Genomic DNA, 17,500 nt, shown 5'->3' with positions numbered 1-17,500 from the left:
GCGACTGGAGCTCAGTTGTCTTCGTCTTCATCTTGGTCCAAAAAGAGACTTAAAAACATTCAAACACCTTCAAACCGTCTGTGACTCTCGTGTCGAAGCCTCGACGAGATAAGGATTGATCAGAGAAACTTAATCAAGTCTGTATTTCACGCTCGTTTGTGACGTTGAAAGACAAATGATGGTATAAACCAAAGTAAATATCGCTTCCAGCTCAACGTAAAATACTTGTTTAATTTTTTTCCAGAACAATTCCTCATGAGTGAATTTGAATTTAACTGTCACTCTAAGCCGTAAGACAAATAAATGAAACTGCCGTCTCCGGCCCACAAGCTAGAGAGGTGGTCACGGCTATTTTTTTTTGGAGAAGAGCAAGTTTACCATACAGATATATATGTTCAAAATAAACATATGTAATTAATGTGATTATCAAAGAGAAAAAAATATATATTTTGTATTATTTTGATCATAATGCTTCTTTCATTTTTCTTTATTTGTGATTTTTATATATATATATACTTGATGTTTAAATATAATGTAGTAAGTTATTCTAGTTTTCTATTAAATAGTTTGCTTTTATTGTTGATTTTATAATTGTGCAACTAAACAACGGCTTAAATGATGTCATATTATTAGCATCAATATTACATGTTCTACTGTTAGCTCGTTAGCATTGTCGCGTATAAACCCGTAGCGACTCCACGTCTGGCGTCATCTCTGAACGTTTGTTGGTTTCTCTTGGAGGTCGTGACCTTTGTGCGTCGTCACAGTCGCTCTCTTGTGCGTCTCAGAATAGCCGGAGCGTGAGTGACGTGTGCGTCTAATGACATGGCAACGGTAAACAAATCATCCTCGGATGCTTTTGTGCGTCGCTGATTACATGTGTGCGACACTGACGACAACGAGACACGCGTGGCCTTCGACGAGTCCTCGGGCCGTTGCCACGGCAACCGCCCTGTCATGGACGTGAAAAATCCACCGTTTGATTTTCGTCGATGAGAACGTTTTAGTTGAATGTGTTCATCAAAGGATGGAGAGTCGGTTGCGGTCGTCGTTCAGGTGGTTTTGTTGAACTTTAGTTTAAGTCATTTTACCATCAAATCAAAGTAGATTCATGTGAATACGTTGATCTGTGAAGATGTTCAAGATGAGGATAATAATGACAATAATTATCAGTAAAATCAATCAAAGAAACACGTGTTTGATGAAAAAAAACATTTGTTGAGCCTCCACGAATAAAATCAATATTTTCACTTTCAAACTTGTACTTCCTGCTAAAGACAGTTTAAGTAAATATACCTTTAAGTTCGTCCCATGTTTTGGAGACGACTGGAGGATTTTGGCCGCTTGTGTTTTTACGTTGTGTTTGTGTTTAGTTTAGGAAGTTTTTCACAAACACTGACATTAAATGTTAACTGGCTGAAGGCAGTGAAGTGTAAAGTTGATGTTGCAGATTCTGAAGTCGAGTCATTTGAAGTCGTCTCTGCCACAAAAAAAACTAAATGAGTTAATCTTTCACAATGACAGGGGTCGGAGGTCACCAGAGGTCAAGTCTTGACTGAGACTGTTGCAGTCAAGAGGGTCTTTCAGGAGTTTTTCAGAGTTCTTTAACTCATTTAGATTTTTTATTTTGTTGTTTAAAAAGATGCAGTAACTTCTCATCATGACCATGTTTTACACTCATTACTTTATAAAGTTGCTCTGAAATCTGGACGAACGAGAGGTTACGAGAGTCCATGATGACGTAATAATGGCTTCACTCCTCCAGCTGTGATCACGTGTTATTTTTTATACATCTTTGAATCAAAGCTTTATAAACGATAACATCTGTGTGAAGATGTTTATTTCTTCACCATCTAAAGTTGAACAAAACAACAACAACATCATTTCACACTGAATCCATGACTCGTGAAAACTGTAGTTCAGGTGTTTGGCCGACAGGTGGCAGCACCAGGAGAACAGAAGATGAATCTGGTGTTTTCTTGACAGTCTCGTGATAAATGTTCTGAGATTAGAAAACACGCGTAGAAAGTATTCGTTGCTCGAGTGCGAGCGACTCGAGTAACAACCCTGACCTCGGGTGCTGCGAGTGTGTTATGATTTATTCACGTGTCGGTGCTGATGCTGCGTCGAGCAGGTCCTTGTTCTCACTGATGCTGGAAACAGTTCTTGTTCTCACTGATGCTGGAAACAGTTCTTGTTCTCACTGATGCTGGAAACAGTTCTTGTTCTCACTGATGCTGGAAACAGTTCTTGTTCTCACTGATGCTGGAAACAGTTCTTGTTCTCACTGATGCTGGAAACAGTTCTTGTTCTCACTGATGCTGGAAACAGTTCTTGTTCTCACTGATGCTGGAAACAGTTCTTGTTCTCACTGATGCTGGAAACAGTTCTTGTTCTCACTGATGCTGGAAACAGTTCTTGTTCTCACTGATGCTGGAAACAGTTCTTGTTCTCACTGATGCTGGAAACAGTTCTTGTTCTCACTGATGCTGGAAACAGTTCTTGTTCTCACTGATGCTGGAAACAGTTCTTGTTCCCACTGATGCTGGAAACAGTTCTTGTTCTCACTGATGCTGGAAACAGTTCTTGTTCCCACTGATGCTGGAAACAGTTCTAGTTCTCACTGATGCTGGAAACAGTTCTTGTTCTCACTGATGCTGGAAACAGTTCTTGTTCTCACTGATGCTGGAAACAGTTCTTGTTCTCACTGATGCTGGAAACAGTTCTTGTTCTCACTGATGGTTGAAAACAGTTCTTGTTCTCACTGATGGTTGAAAACAGTTCTTGTTCTCACTGATGCTGGAAACAGTTCTTGTTCTCACTGATGCTGGAAACAGTTCTTGTTCTCACTGATGCTAGAAACAGTTCTTGTTCTCACTGATGCTGGAAACAGTTCTTGTTCCCACTGATGCTGGAAACAGTTCTTGTTCTCACTGATGCTGGAAACAGTTCTTGTTCTCACTGATGCTGGAAACAGTTCTTGTTCTCACTGATGCTGGAAACAGTTCTTGTTCTCACTGATGCTGGAAACAGTTCTTGTTCTCACTGATGCTGGAAACAGTTCTTGTTCTCACTGATGCTGGAAACAGTTCTTGTTCTCACTGATGGTTGAAAACAGTTCTTGTTCTCACTGATGGTTGAAAACAGTTCTTGTTCTCACTGATGCTGGAAACAGTTCTTGTTCTCACTGATGCTGGAAACAGTTCTTGTTCTCACTGATGCTGGAAACAGTTCTTGTTCTCACTGATGCTGGAAACAGTTCTTGTTCCCACTGATGCTGGAAACAGTTCTTGTTCTCACTGATGCTGGAAACAGTTCTTGTTCTCACTGATGCTGGAAACAGTTCTTGTTCCCACTGATGCTGGAAACAGTTCTTGTTCTCACTGATGCTGGAAACAGTTCTTGTTCCCACTGATGCTGGAAACAGTTCTTGTTCTCACTGATGCTGGAAACAGTTGTTGTTCTCACTGATGCTGGAAACAGTTCTTGTTCTCACTGATGCTGGAAACAGTTCTTGTTCTCACTGATGCTGGAAACAGTTCTTGTTCCCACTGATGCTGAAAAACAGTTATTGTTCTCACTGATGCTGGAAACAGTTCTTGTTCTCACTGATGCTGGAAACAGTTCTTGTTCCCACTGATGCTGGAAACAGTTCTTGTTCTCACTGATGCTGGAAACAGTTCTTGTTCCCACTGATGTTGGAAACAGTTCTTGTTCCTACTGATGCTGGAAACAGTTCTTGTTCTCACTGATGCTGGAAACAGTTCTTGTTCTCACTGATGCTGGAAACAGTTCTTGTTCTCACTGATGCTGGAAACAGTTCTTGTTCTCACTGATGCTGGAAACAGTTCTTGTTCTCACTGATGCTGGAAACAGTTCTTGTTCCCACTGATGCTGGAAACAGTTCTTGTTCTCACTGATGCTGGAAACAGTTGTTCTCACTGATGCTGGAAACAGTTCTTGTTCTCACTGATGCTGGAAACAGTTCTTGTTCTCACTGATGCTGGAAACAGTTCTTGTTCTCACTGATGCTGGAAACAGTTCTTGTTCTCACTGATGGTTGAAAACAGTTCTTGTTCTCACTGATGGTTGAAAACAGTTCTTGTTCTCACTGATGCTGGAAACAGTTCTTGTTCTCACTGATGCTGGAAACAGTTCTTGTTCTCACTGATGCTGGAAACAGTTCTTGTTCTCACTGATGCTGGAAACAGTTGTTGTTCTCACTGATGCTGGAAACAGTTGTTGTTCTCACTGATGCTGGAAACAGTTCTTGTTCTCACTGATGCTGGAAACAGTTGTTGTTCTCACTGATGCTGGAAACAGTTGTTGTTCTCACTGATGCTGGAAACAGTTCTTGTTCTCACTGATGCTGGAAACAGTTCTTGTTCTCACTGATGCTGGAAACAGTTCTTGTTCTCACTGATGCTGGAAACAGTTCTTGTTCTCACTGATGCTGGAAACAGTTCTTGTTCTCACTGATGCTGGAAACAGTTCTTGTTCTCACTGATGGTTGAAAACAGTTCTTGTTCTCACTGATGGTTGAAAACAGTTCTTGTTCTCACTGATGCTGGAAACAGTTCTTGTTCTCACTGATGCTGGAAACAGTTCTTGTTCTCACTGATGCTGGAAACAGTTCTTGTTCTCACTGATGCTGGAAACAGTTCTTGTTCCCACTGATGCTGGAAACAGTTCTTGTTCTCACTGATGCTGGAAACAGTTCTTGTTCTCACTGATGCTGGAAACAGTTCTTGTTCCCACTGATGCTGGAAACAGTTCTTGTTCTCACTGATGCTGGAAACAGTTCTTGTTCCCACTGATGCTGGAAACAGTTCTTGTTCTCACTGATGCTGGAAACAGTTGTTGTTCTCACTGATGCTGGAAACAGTTCTTGTTCTCACTGATGCTGGAAACAGTTCTTGTTCTCACTGATGCTGGAAACAGTTCTTGTTCTCACTGATGCTGGAAACAGTTCTTGTTCCCACTGATGCTGAAAAACAGTTATTGTTCTCACTGATGCTGGAAACAGTTCTTGTTCTCACTGATGCTGGAAACAGTTCTTGTTCCCACTGATGCTGGAAACAGTTCTTGTTCTCACTGATGCTGGAAACAGTTCTTGTTCCCACTGATGTTGGAAACAGTTCTTGTTCCTACTGATGCTGGAAACAGTTCTTGTTCTCACTGATGCTGGAAACAGTTCTTGTTCTCACTGATGCTGGAAACAGTTCTTGTTCTCACTGATGCTGGAAACAGTTCTTGTTCTCACTGATGCTGGAAACAGTTCTTGTTCTCACTGATGCTGGAAACAGTTCTTGTTCCCACTGATGCTGGAAACAGTTCTTGTTCTCACTGATGCTGGAAACAGTTGTTCTCACTGATGCTGGAAACAGTTCTTGTTCTCACTGATGCTGGAAACAGTTCTTGTTCTCACTGATGCTGGAAACAGTTCTTGTTCTCACTGATGCTGGAAACAGTTCTTGTTCTCACTGATGGTTGAAAACAGTTCTTGTTCTCACTGATGGTTGAAAACAGTTCTTGTTCTCACTGATGCTGGAAACAGTTCTTGTTCTCACTGATGCTGGAAACAGTTCTTGTTCTCACTGATGCTGGAAACAGTTCTTGTTCTCACTGATGCTGGAAACAGTTCTTGTTCTCACTGATGCTGGAAACAGTTGTTGTTCTCACTGATGCTGGAAACAGTTCTTGTTCTCACTGATGCTGGAAACAGTTCTTGTTCTCACTGATGCTGGAAACAGTTGTTGTTCTCACTGATGCTGGAAACAGTTCTTGTTCTCACTGATGCTGGAAACAGTTCTTGTTCTCACTGATGCTGGAAACAGTTCTTGTTCTCACTGATGCTGGAAACAGTTCTTGTTCTCACTGATGCTGGAAACAGTTCTTGTTCTCACTGATGCTGGAAACAGTTGTTGTTCTCACTGATGCTGGAAACAGTTGTTGTTCTCACTGATGCTGGAAACAGTTCTTGTTCTCACTGATGCTGGAAACAGTTCTTGTTCTCACTGATGCTGGAAACAGTTCTTGTTCCCACTGATGCTGAAAAACAGTTATTGTTCTCACTGATGCTGGAAACAGTTCTTGTTCTCACTGATGCTGGAAACAGTTCTTGTTCCCACTGATGCTGGAAACAGTTCTTGTTCTCACTGATGCTGGAAACAGTTCTTGTTCCCACTGATGTTGGAAACAGTTCTTGTTCCTACTGATGCTGGAAACAGTTCTTGTTCTCACTGATGCTGGAAACAGTTCTTGTTCTCACTGATGCTGGAAACAGTTCTTGTTCTCACTGATGCTGGAAACAGTTGTTGTTCTCACTGATGCTGGAAACAGTTCTTGTTCTCACTGATGCTGGAAACAGTTGTTGTTCTCACTGATGCTGGAAACGGTTGTTGTTCTCACTGATGCTGGAAACAGTTCTTGTTCTCACTGATGCTGGAAACAGTTCTTGTTCTCACTGATGCTGGAAACAGTTCTTGTTCTCACTGATGCTGGAAACAGTTCTTGTTCTCACTGATGCTGGAAACAGTTCTTGTTCTCACTGATGCTGGAAACAGTTCTTGTTCTCACTGATGGTTGAAAACAGTTCTTGTTCTCACTGATGGTTGAAAACAGTTCTTGTTCTCACTGATGCTGGAAACAGTTCTTGTTCTCACTGATGCTGGAAACAGTTCTTGTTCTCACTGATGCTGGAAACAGTTCTTGTTCTCACTGATGCTGGAAACAGTTCTTGTTCCCACTGATGCTGGAAACAGTTCTTGTTCTCACTGATGCTGGAAACAGTTCTTGTTCTCACTGATGCTGGAAACAGTTCTTGTTCCCACTGATGCTGGAAACAGTTCTTGTTCTCACTGATGCTGGAAACAGTTCTTGTTCCCACTGATGCTGGAAACAGTTCTTGTTCTCACTGATGCTGGAAACAGTTGTTGTTCTCACTGATGCTGGAAACAGTTCTTGTTCTCACTGATGCTGGAAACAGTTCTTGTTCTCACTGATGCTGGAAACAGTTCTTGTTCTCACTGATGCTGGAAACAGTTCTTGTTCCCACTGATGCTGAAAAACAGTTATTGTTCTCACTGATGCTGGAAACAGTTCTTGTTCTCACTGATGCTGGAAACAGTTCTTGTTCCCACTGATGCTGGAAACAGTTCTTGTTCTCACTGATGCTGGAAACAGTTCTTGTTCCCACTGATGTTGGAAACAGTTCTTGTTCCTACTGATGCTGGAAACAGTTCTTGTTCTCACTGATGCTGGAAACAGTTCTTGTTCTCACTGATGCTGGAAACAGTTCTTGTTCTCACTGATGCTGGAAACAGTTCTTGTTCTCACTGATGCTGGAAACAGTTCTTGTTCTCACTGATGCTGGAAACAGTTCTTGTTCCCACTGATGCTGGAAACAGTTCTTGTTCTCACTGATGCTGGAAACAGTTGTTCTCACTGATGCTGGAAACAGTTCTTGTTCTCACTGATGCTGGAAACAGTTCTTGTTCTCACTGATGCTGGAAACAGTTCTTGTTCTCACTGATGCTGGAAACAGTTCTTGTTCTCACTGATGGTTGAAAACAGTTCTTGTTCTCACTGATGGTTGAAAACAGTTCTTGTTCTCACTGATGCTGGAAACAGTTCTTGTTCTCACTGATGCTGGAAACAGTTCTTGTTCTCACTGATGCTGGAAACAGTTCTTGTTCTCACTGATGCTGGAAACAGTTCTTGTTCTCACTGATGCTGGAAACAGTTGTTGTTCTCACTGATGCTGGAAACAGTTCTTGTTCTCACTGATGCTGGAAACAGTTCTTGTTCTCACTGATGCTGGAAACAGTTCTTGTTCTCACTGATGCTGGAAACAGTTCTTGTTCTCACTGATGCTGGAAACAGTTCTTGTTCTCACTGATGCTGGAAACAGTTCTTGTTCTCACTGATGCTGGAAACAGTTCTTGTTCTCACTGATGCTGGAAACAGTTCTTGTTCTCACTGATGCTGGAAACATGGCTCGGAGGAAACACCACAGTGTCCAGCATCTCTCTCTCTCTCTCTCTCTCTCTCTCTCTCTCTCGCTCGCTCAGGCGGAGATATTTCATAACAGTGACGTCGCTGCTTATGTAATGACTGTGTTTTTCAATCTATAGAAACGTTACGTAAACAACAGGATGTTGTCGTTGTTTCTCACTATCATTGTAGAGAAGAGTTTTTTTCTACTTTAATTCTATTATTTAAGAATCAAATATTAATGAATCTTAACCACTGACCTAGTACTAGTACTAGTCAAAGGACTCCCTAGAAGATGTGATTTAGTTTAAATATTGATTGATTTCATGTTGTTTTAATAAAATATCCTCATTATGAATAAATTAATTTTTTTTAAATCAGTATATTTTTGTTTTCACCTTCATTTACTGTACGTCATACACAGTTGATGTGAAGTTTTTTAATACTTTGTACAAATATAATCAGACATTTCAACTATATATAACTGTTAATAAACAACAATATATAACTGTTAATAAACAACAATATATAACTGTTAATAAATAACAATATATAACTGTTAATAAATAACAATATATAACTGTTAATAAATAACAATATATAACTGTTAATAAACAACAATATATAACTGTTAATAAATAACAATATATAACTGTTAATAAATAACAATATATAACTGTTAATAAACAACAATATATAACTGTTAATAAACAACAATATATAACTGTTAATAAATAACAATATATAACTGTTAATAAACAACAATATATAACTGTTAATAAATAACAATATATAACTGTTAATAAACAACAATATATAAATGTTAATAAACAACTATATATAACTGTTAATAAACAAATTTATATAAATGTTAATAAACAACAATATATAACTGTTAATAAATAACAATATATAACTGTTAATAAACAACTTTATATAAATGTTAATAAACAACTATATATAACTGTTTTGATTTTTTAAATACATTTAGATTAGGTTGTGAGCAAATGTAAAAGTCTCAGATCATTAAAAATGACAAGGTTAGGATGTTAAATAAAATGTGACATTTAATGTAGAAATATTGAGAAAATAATAAATAAAACACAAGATTTCAGCTTTGACTCATATGTCAAAGATAATTTATGATTCTATAAATAAAAGTTAAAATTGATGATTGCCTTAGACGATATTAAAGAATATCACAAAAAATCAATATAGACATTTTAAAAATGATTCAATGAACCATCTCTTGGAGACGACCAGCCTCACGACCTCCTCGACCTGCAGATCTAACTCTAAAAGCTGGTCAGTCCTGGTCCAGAGGTTCTTGTCGATCCCTGACGTCATGGTTTCTGTGAAGCCGCCGCGCTTCTGTGGCGATGACGCGAGAACTCAACGACTCGATGACTCATTGATGTTCTGGGTTCGTGTCCCGTCGCGCGTCGATGTCTTTCCTGGAAGTCGGACGTGAACACGTTAGTTTCGCTCGAGACGCTCGAGTTAATGGAAACAAAAGATGATTGAAGATGTTTCATAACGATGGTGTGAGGATCTTTGTAACGTCTCGTAGATGATCTTCGTATCATCTCATAGATAAGTAATGTAATTTGGATTTATATAGCGCTTTTCTAGACAAGGGTCACATCTGTGTAACGTCTCATAGATGATCTTTGTAACATGTTATAGATGATCTCTGTAACGTCTCATAGATGATCTTTGTAACATGTTATAGATGATCTCTGTAACGTCTCGTAGATGATCTTTGTAACGTCTCATAGATGATCTTTGTAACTTTGTAAAGTCTCGTAGATGATCTTTGTAACGTCTCGTAGATGATCTTTGTAACGTCTCATAGATGATCTTTGTAACGTCTCATAGATGATCTTTGTAACAAATATTGAACGATTACAGATTGAATTGAACATGTTATAGATATTATAGATACTATATATTCTTTTATTCTTCATATCGTCCGCCTGTCGTTTCTGTTTCTTCTCGAGTCTCTTTGATCTTTTATTGATGACGAGACGTTCCAGGCATGAACGTCTGTGTCACTTTAACATCATCAGCGTCTGTTGTAGATCCTTCTCTTTTATGGATTATTTTTCATCCCTCCATCCTTCACCTCCAGTTATTTTACATTTATTTCTACACGTTTGTCCTAAATTCTCCTCAGAGATGATGCAGGGAAATACTTGAGAGAATGAGAGTTAAACACAATATAATCCCAGAAGGCCATGTATGGAGGGATTATTGCAGATTAGTGAGAGGTGCTATTCAATCAATCAATCAATCAATCAATCAATCAATCAATCAATCTATTGCTGTTCTTAGATATGAATGAAAACAACAAAACAAAATATTTATATGTCAAAGTGTTAATGGCAGTTGATGATTAATGTAATTGTGTTTTTAAAAGAGTATAAATAATGTTTGTAATGTTTATGAAACGATGACGATCACAGTCTCGCGCACGAGGCTCGTGTTGAAAACGTCACGTCAGATAAATCTGGTCGAGTGTAAATGTTCTGCCGCTAGAGGGCGCCAGAGAGGAGCGAGGGGAGCTGTCCGTTCAGCACTGATCCGATGATACGTCATGATGACGTAAACAACAACAAAAGAACAGAATCTCGACCAACATATGAAGTTACTTTGTTTAGCTGAAGAACAAAAGTGGTTCAGACAAATACTTAAAATATAATCAATTATTTCCTCATTTATATACAAAATATGTATCTAATAAAACATTGACATAAGGTTATTTTATTGTGTCTTTAATGTCAAATATTTAATATACAGTATATGTAGTTCCCTTTAATTATTATATTAAATATTCTAAAATATATTATTATATCAAGATCAGATATTGAACTTAATTTAAAATAAATGTGACTATTTATAACTGAATAATTAAATTATGTGAAAGAAAGTAAATATGTTTATTTAATTCGACCAGTATATTTTTAAATGTTTATATGTTCTGTCAGAGCGACACGTCACTGAGTCTGTCATCTGAACTCAACTGTCAACATGATGAAGCTTCATGCGTCAGTAGGTGGCGCTCTCACTTCATGCGTCAGTAGGTGGCGCTCTCACTTCATGTGTCAGTAGGTGGCGCTCTCACTTCATGCGTCAGTAGGTGGCGCTCTCACTTCATGCGTCAGTAGGTGGCGCTCTCACTTCATGTGTCAGTAGGTGGCGCTCTCACTTCATGTGTCAGTAGGTGGCGCTCTCACTTCATGCGTCAGTAGGTGGCGCTCTCACTTCATGCGTCAGTAGGTGGTGCTCTCACTTCATGCGTCAGTAGGTGGCGCTCTCACTTCATGCGTCAGTAGGTGGCGCTCTCACTTCATGCGTCAGTAGGTGGCGCTCTCACTTCATTCGTCAGTAGGTGGCGCTCTCACTTCATGTGTCAGTAGGTGGCGCTCTCACTTCATGTGTCAGTAGGTGGCGCTCTCACTTCATGTGTCAGTAGGTGGCGCTCTCACTTCATGTGTCAGTAGGTGGCGCTCTCACTTCATGTGTCAGTAGGTGGCGCTCTCACTTCATGTGTCAGTAGGTGGCGCTCTCACTTCATGTGTCAGTAGGTGGCGCTCTCACTTCATGCGTCAGTAGGTGGCGCTCTCACTTCATGTGTCAGTAGGTGGCGCTCTCACTTCATGTGTCAGTAGGTGGCGCTCTCACTTCATGTGTCAGTAGGTGGCGCTCTCACTTCATGTGTCAGTAGGTGGCGCTCTCACTTCATGCGTCAGTAGGTGGCGCTCTCACTTCATTCGTCAGTAGGTGGCGCTCTCACTTCATGTGTCAGTAGGTGGCGCTCTCACTTCATGCGTCAGTAGGTGGCGCTCTCACTTCATGCGTCAGTAGGTGGCGCTCTCACTTCATGTGTCAGTAGGTGGCGCTCTCACTTCATGCGTCAGTAGGTGGCGCTCTCACTTCATGTGTCAGTAGGTGGCGCTCTCACTTCATGTGTCAGTAGGTGGCGCTCTCACTTCATGTGTCAGTAGGTGGCGCTCTCACTTCATGTGTCAGTAGGTGGCGCTCTCACTTCATGTGTCAGTAGGTGGCGCTGATACTATTATTCTTTGTTTTATTCTCAAAATACACAAGTTTATAATATTAATAATTAATTAATTTGTTGTTAAAAAAGACTAGATATTTAAAGTATTACTAAAGTGTGTATGTGCGTGTGTGTTAAAGTGGGTGTGTGTTTTGTTGTGATGTGTGACTCTATTATACCGTCAGTGTGTGTGTGTTGTTGTTGTGACTCTATTGTATCATCAGTGTGTGTGTGTTGTTGTGATGTGTGACTATATTGTATCATCAGTGTGTGTGTGTGTTGTTGAGTTGTGTGACTCTATTGTATCATCAGTGTGTGTGTTTTTGTAACTCTATTGTATCATCAGTGTGTGTGTGTGTTTGTGATGTGTGACTCCATTGTATCATTAGTGTGTGTGTGTGTTGTTGAGTTGTGTGACTCTATTGTATCATCAGTGTGTGTGTGTTGTTGTGATGTGTGACTCTATTGTATCATCAGTGTGTGTGTGTTTTTGTGATGTTTGACTCTATTGTATCATCAGTGTGTGTGTGTTGTTGTGATGTGTGACTCTATTATATCATCAGTGTGTGTGTTGTTGTGACTCTATTGTATCATCAGTGTGTGTGTGTTGTTGTGATGTGTGACTCTTATTATATCATCAGTGTGTGTGTTGTTGTGACTCTATTGTATCATCAGTGTGTGTGTGTTGTTGTGATGTGTGACTCTATTGTATCATCAGTGTGTGTGTGTTTTTGTGATGTTTGACTCTATTGTATCATTAGTGTGTGTGTGTTTGTTGTGATGTGTGACTCTATTGTATCATCAGTGTGTGTGTTGTTGTTGTGATGTGTGACTCTATTGTATCCTCAGTGTCTGTTTGTTGTGATGTGTGACTCTATTGTATCATCAGTGTGTGTGTGTTTGTTGTGATGTGTGACTCTATTGTATCATCAGTGTGTGTGTTGTTGTTGTGATGTGTGACTCTATTGTATCATCAGTGTGTGTGTGTGTTTTTGTGATGTGTGACTCTATTGTATCCTCAGTGTGTGTTTGTTGTGATGTGTGACTCTATTGTATCATCAGTGTGTGTGTTGTTGTTGTGATGTGTGACTCTATTGTATCCTCAGTGTCTGTTTGTTGTGATGTGTGACTCTATTGTATCATCAGTGTGTGTGTGTTTGTTGTGATGTGTGACTCTATTGTATCATCAGTGTGTGTGTGTGTTTTTGTGATGTGTGACTCTATTGTATCATCAGTGTGTGTGTGTGTTTTTGTGATGTGTGACTCTATTGTATCCTCAGTGTGTGTTTGTTGTGATGTGTGACTCTATTGTATCATCAGTGTGTGTGTGTTTTTGTGATGTAAGTAAGTAAGTAAGTAACTAATATTTATTTATATAGCGCTTTTCGAGTGTGACTCTATTGTATTATTATTCATTTAAATATTGACATTAGAAAATGATCTTAAGCTCCGCCCACTGATAACACTTTGTTTTTCTGGAGATGGACTCTCGTAACCTCTTGTTTGTCCAGATTTCAGAGCAACTTTATAAAGTAATAAGTTTAAAACATGGTCATGATGAGAAAGACTTCGACATTTCATGTTAGTTGAACTTTAACTGAGGAAATACTTCCAGCTAAACACCAATATTTACAAAATAAAAACATGAAGGAGTTAAGAAACATTGACTCAAATCATTCATCAAAACATAAACAATAATAATATTATTATGACAGTTTGATCCATCCTGTGTTTTAATGACGTCTCCTCGACTGTGAAGGTCAGGGACTCGACTGTGAAGGTCAGGGACTCGACTGTGAAGGTCAGAGACTCGACTGTGAAGGTCAGAGACTCGACTGTGAAGGTCAGAGACTCGACTGTGAAGATCAGAGACTCGACTGTCAAGGTCAGAGACTTGACTGTGAAGGTCAGAGACTCGAGTGTGAAGGTCAGAGACTCGACTGTGAAGGTTAGAGACTCGACTGTGAAGGTCAGGGACTCGAGTGTGAAGGTCAGAGACTCGACTGTGAAGGTTAGAGACTCGACTGTGAAGGTCAGAGACTCGACTGTGAAGGTTAGAGACTCGACTGTGAAGGTCAGGGACTCGACTGTGAAGGTCAGAGACTCGACTGTGAAGGTCAGAGACTCGACTGTGAAGGTCAGAGACTCGACTGTGAAGGTCAGAGACTCGAGTGTGAAGGTCAGAGACTTGACTGTGAAGGTCAGAGACTCGACTGTGAAGGTCAGAGACTCGACTGTGAAGGTCAGAGACTCGACTGTGAAGGTCAGAGACTCGAGTGTGAAGGTCAGACACTTGACTGTGAAGGTCAGAGACTCGACTGTGAAGGTCAGAGACTCGACTGTGAAGGTCAGAGACTCGACTGTGAAGGTCAGAGACTCGACTGTGAAGGTCAGAGACTCGACTGTGAAGGTCAGACTGTGGTTCACCGTCTTAGATCCTTCTCTTCCTGCTCTACTTGTGAATATACTTATTATTATTGATCAATATCATGTATGTGATCAGCTCGGTCGTAATAATGTTAAAATATATATCGTTATATCTAACTAAAAACACATAAAGTTGGTTTATCAATAAAAAAGAAACATTATTTCTAGTTTTAATGTTATTATGGTGAGATTCATGTTCTTTCTAGAAGTTATAATTATTATTGACTCACAAACACAAACTTGAGAACAACATCTAGATTTTTTTTTCTCAGTTGAAAATCTGTGAAATTGATAAAGTGTTTCTACGAAGTGAGTTTGTAGCAGGAAGTGAAAGCTGTGGTTTGTGTCCTGAACTGCAGATCAACTGGCCGTCAACATATAATCAGTTATTTTGTGTTAACGTGGATATTTAGTTGTGTATTTCTTTGTGAGGCCGACTGAGCTTCATGAATGTCGTTTTACATCAGAAAACCTCAATCCTTGTTCTTAGTAGTCTCTCAACCCTGAGAGTACCAGAGTTCATGTGTAATAGTGCAGACGTGGCTGCAGTAAGAAGAAGATTTTCAGTCGTGGGATGTAAAGAGTTTTTTTTCCAAGCAAGAAAAGCCAGTTGAAGTGTGAACACATGTGTGTAAACATCTGGAAGGTGTTTTTGCAAGGAGGGAAGTCTGGGCCGTTGTGCTCCGGCTGCTGCCCCCTCGACCTGACCTCGGATGGATGGACAGTTTGACCTGTGTGTTATTGATGTGTTTCTTCAAGACATAAGTATCAAGTTTGTTCGGACTCTTGACCAAAGATTGTGTCCCTCGTCTTGGTGGAGTCGACACTTTGAAAACTATGTTAGCATGTTAGCAGCATGTTAGCAGCATGTTAGCAGCATGTTAGCAGCATGTTAGCAGCATGTTAGCAGCATGTTAGCAGCATGTTAGCGCTACAATATCATGTGGTAGTTTCTACTTCCTGCTGTTCAAATGAACATTTGACGGAAGTTTCCATCATTTCTTTTTGACACAATACATTTATCGTGGTCATTAAAAGATGTTTAATGTTGTTTTGTCAAGAATGTGTTGATAAGTATCACAACACAAGGATACAATATATAGTGCTATATAGTGAAAGTGTAGTAACAAGTATATATGTGTAGTATTGTCCAGTACTTGACTCTGGTGTTGTGATAGTGTAGTAACAAGTATATATGTGTAGTATTGTCCAGTACTTGACTCTGGTGTTGTGATAGTGTAGTAACAAGTATATATGTGTAGTATTGTCCAGTACTTGACTCTGGTGTTGTGATAGTGTAGTAACAAGTATATATGTGTATTATTTTGGAGTACTTTACTCTGGTGTTGTGATAGTGTAGTAACAAGTATATTTGTGTAGTATTGTCTAGTACTTGACTCTGGTGTTGTGATAGTGTAGTAACAAGTATATATGTGTATTATTGTCCAGTACTTGACTCTGGTGTTGTGATAGTGTAGTAACAAGTATATATGTGTATAATTTTGGAGTACTTTACTCTGGTGTTGTGATAGTGTAGTAACAAGTATATATATGTAGTATTGTCTAGTACTTGACTCTGGTGTTGTGATAGTGTAGTAACAAGTATATATGTGTAGTATTGTCCAGTACTTGACTCTGGTGTTGTGATAGTGTAGTAACAAGTATATATGTGTAGTATTGTCTAGTACTTGACTCTGGTGTTGTGATAGTGTAGTAACAAGTATATATGTGTATTATTTTCGAGTACTTGACTCTGGTGTTGTGATAGTGTATCAACAAGTATATATGTGTAGTATTGTACAGTACTTGACTCTGGTGTTGTGATAGTGTAGTAACAAGTATATATGTGTATTATTTTGGAGTACTTTACTCTGGTGTTGTGATAGTGTAGTAACAAGTATATATGTGTAATATTGTCCAGTACTTGACTCTGGTGTTGTGATAGTGTAGTAACAAGTATATATGTGTATTATTTTGGGAGTACTTGACTCTGGTGTTGTGATAGTGTATCAACAAGTATATATGTGTAGTATTGTCCAGTACTTGACTCTGGTGTTGTGATAGTGTAGTAACAAGTATATATGTGTATTATTTTGGAGTACTTTACTCTGGTGTTGTGATAGTGTAGTAACAAGTATATATGTGTAGTATTGTCTAGTACTTGACTCTGGTGTTGTGATAGTGTAGTAACAAGTATATATGTGTAGTATTGTCCAGTACTTGACTCTGGTGTTGTGATTGTGTAGTAACAAGTATATATGTGTAGTATTGTCTAGTACTTGACTCTGGTGTTGTGATAGTGTAGTAACAAGTATATATGTGTAGTATTGTCCAGTAGTTGACTCTGGTGTTGTGATGGTGTAGTAACAAGTATATATGTGTAGTATTGTCTAGTACTTGACTCTGGTGTTGTGATAGTGTATAAACAAGAATATATGTGTAGTATTGTCCAGTAATAAAAAATATGTCCAAACATCGGCTTTAAAAGCTACTGGACTCACTGTATCCTCTCGTCCTCAGTCATCATTCTGCCTTCAGCCGTGGAGGACGTAACGACTGCTGCCATCTAGAGGCCGGAACTTTAGTCGAAACACAAACATGATCAAACGCTGTGAAAATCGTAGATTATTGGTCCTGAATGTTCAAAGTTAAAACTTTTGACACGACGACATAAACGATGACATCATCGGACACAGGTGTCCTTGAGTCGGGGTCAGTGGTCATAATGTTTCGGCTCATTGTTGCCGTTCTTCTCAGGTCGTGTTCAAACGAGCGTCTCTAAAAACTCTATTGTGCTCTGAATGCATTAAGAGATTATCGCGGCGACACAAGAGGGAAGTACTGCAGAACTCACCCCTCGCCTCCTCTCTCACCCGCCCCCCTCGTACTCCCCCGCCCCCCCTCGTACTCCCCCGCCTCCCCTCACGTAACCCAGTCAAAGATTCCACGGTGAGATGGTCACTCCACGCCGGACCAGCTTATAGAGAGAGAGAGAGAGAGAGAGAGAGAGAGGGGAAG

General features: G+C 39.6%; 1 protein-coding gene across 6 annotated transcripts in view; it reads left to right on the top strand.

Annotated features, from left to right (window-relative positions):
• gramd1bb (GRAM domain containing 1Bb) overlaps positions 1–17,500 on the top strand; it is a 104,454-nt gene that overhangs the window by 30,598 nt on the left and 56,356 nt on the right. The window lies entirely within an intron of this gene.

This window comes from Callionymus lyra, chromosome 7, assembly GCF_982586985.1.
Source record: "Callionymus lyra chromosome 7, fCalLyr1.hap1.1, whole genome shotgun sequence".
NCBI classification, from domain to species: domain Eukaryota; kingdom Metazoa; phylum Chordata; class Actinopteri; order Syngnathiformes; family Callionymidae; genus Callionymus; species Callionymus lyra.
The sequence above is the reverse complement of the archived record's forward strand: the minus strand, read 5'-3'. Positions and strand labels throughout refer to the sequence as shown.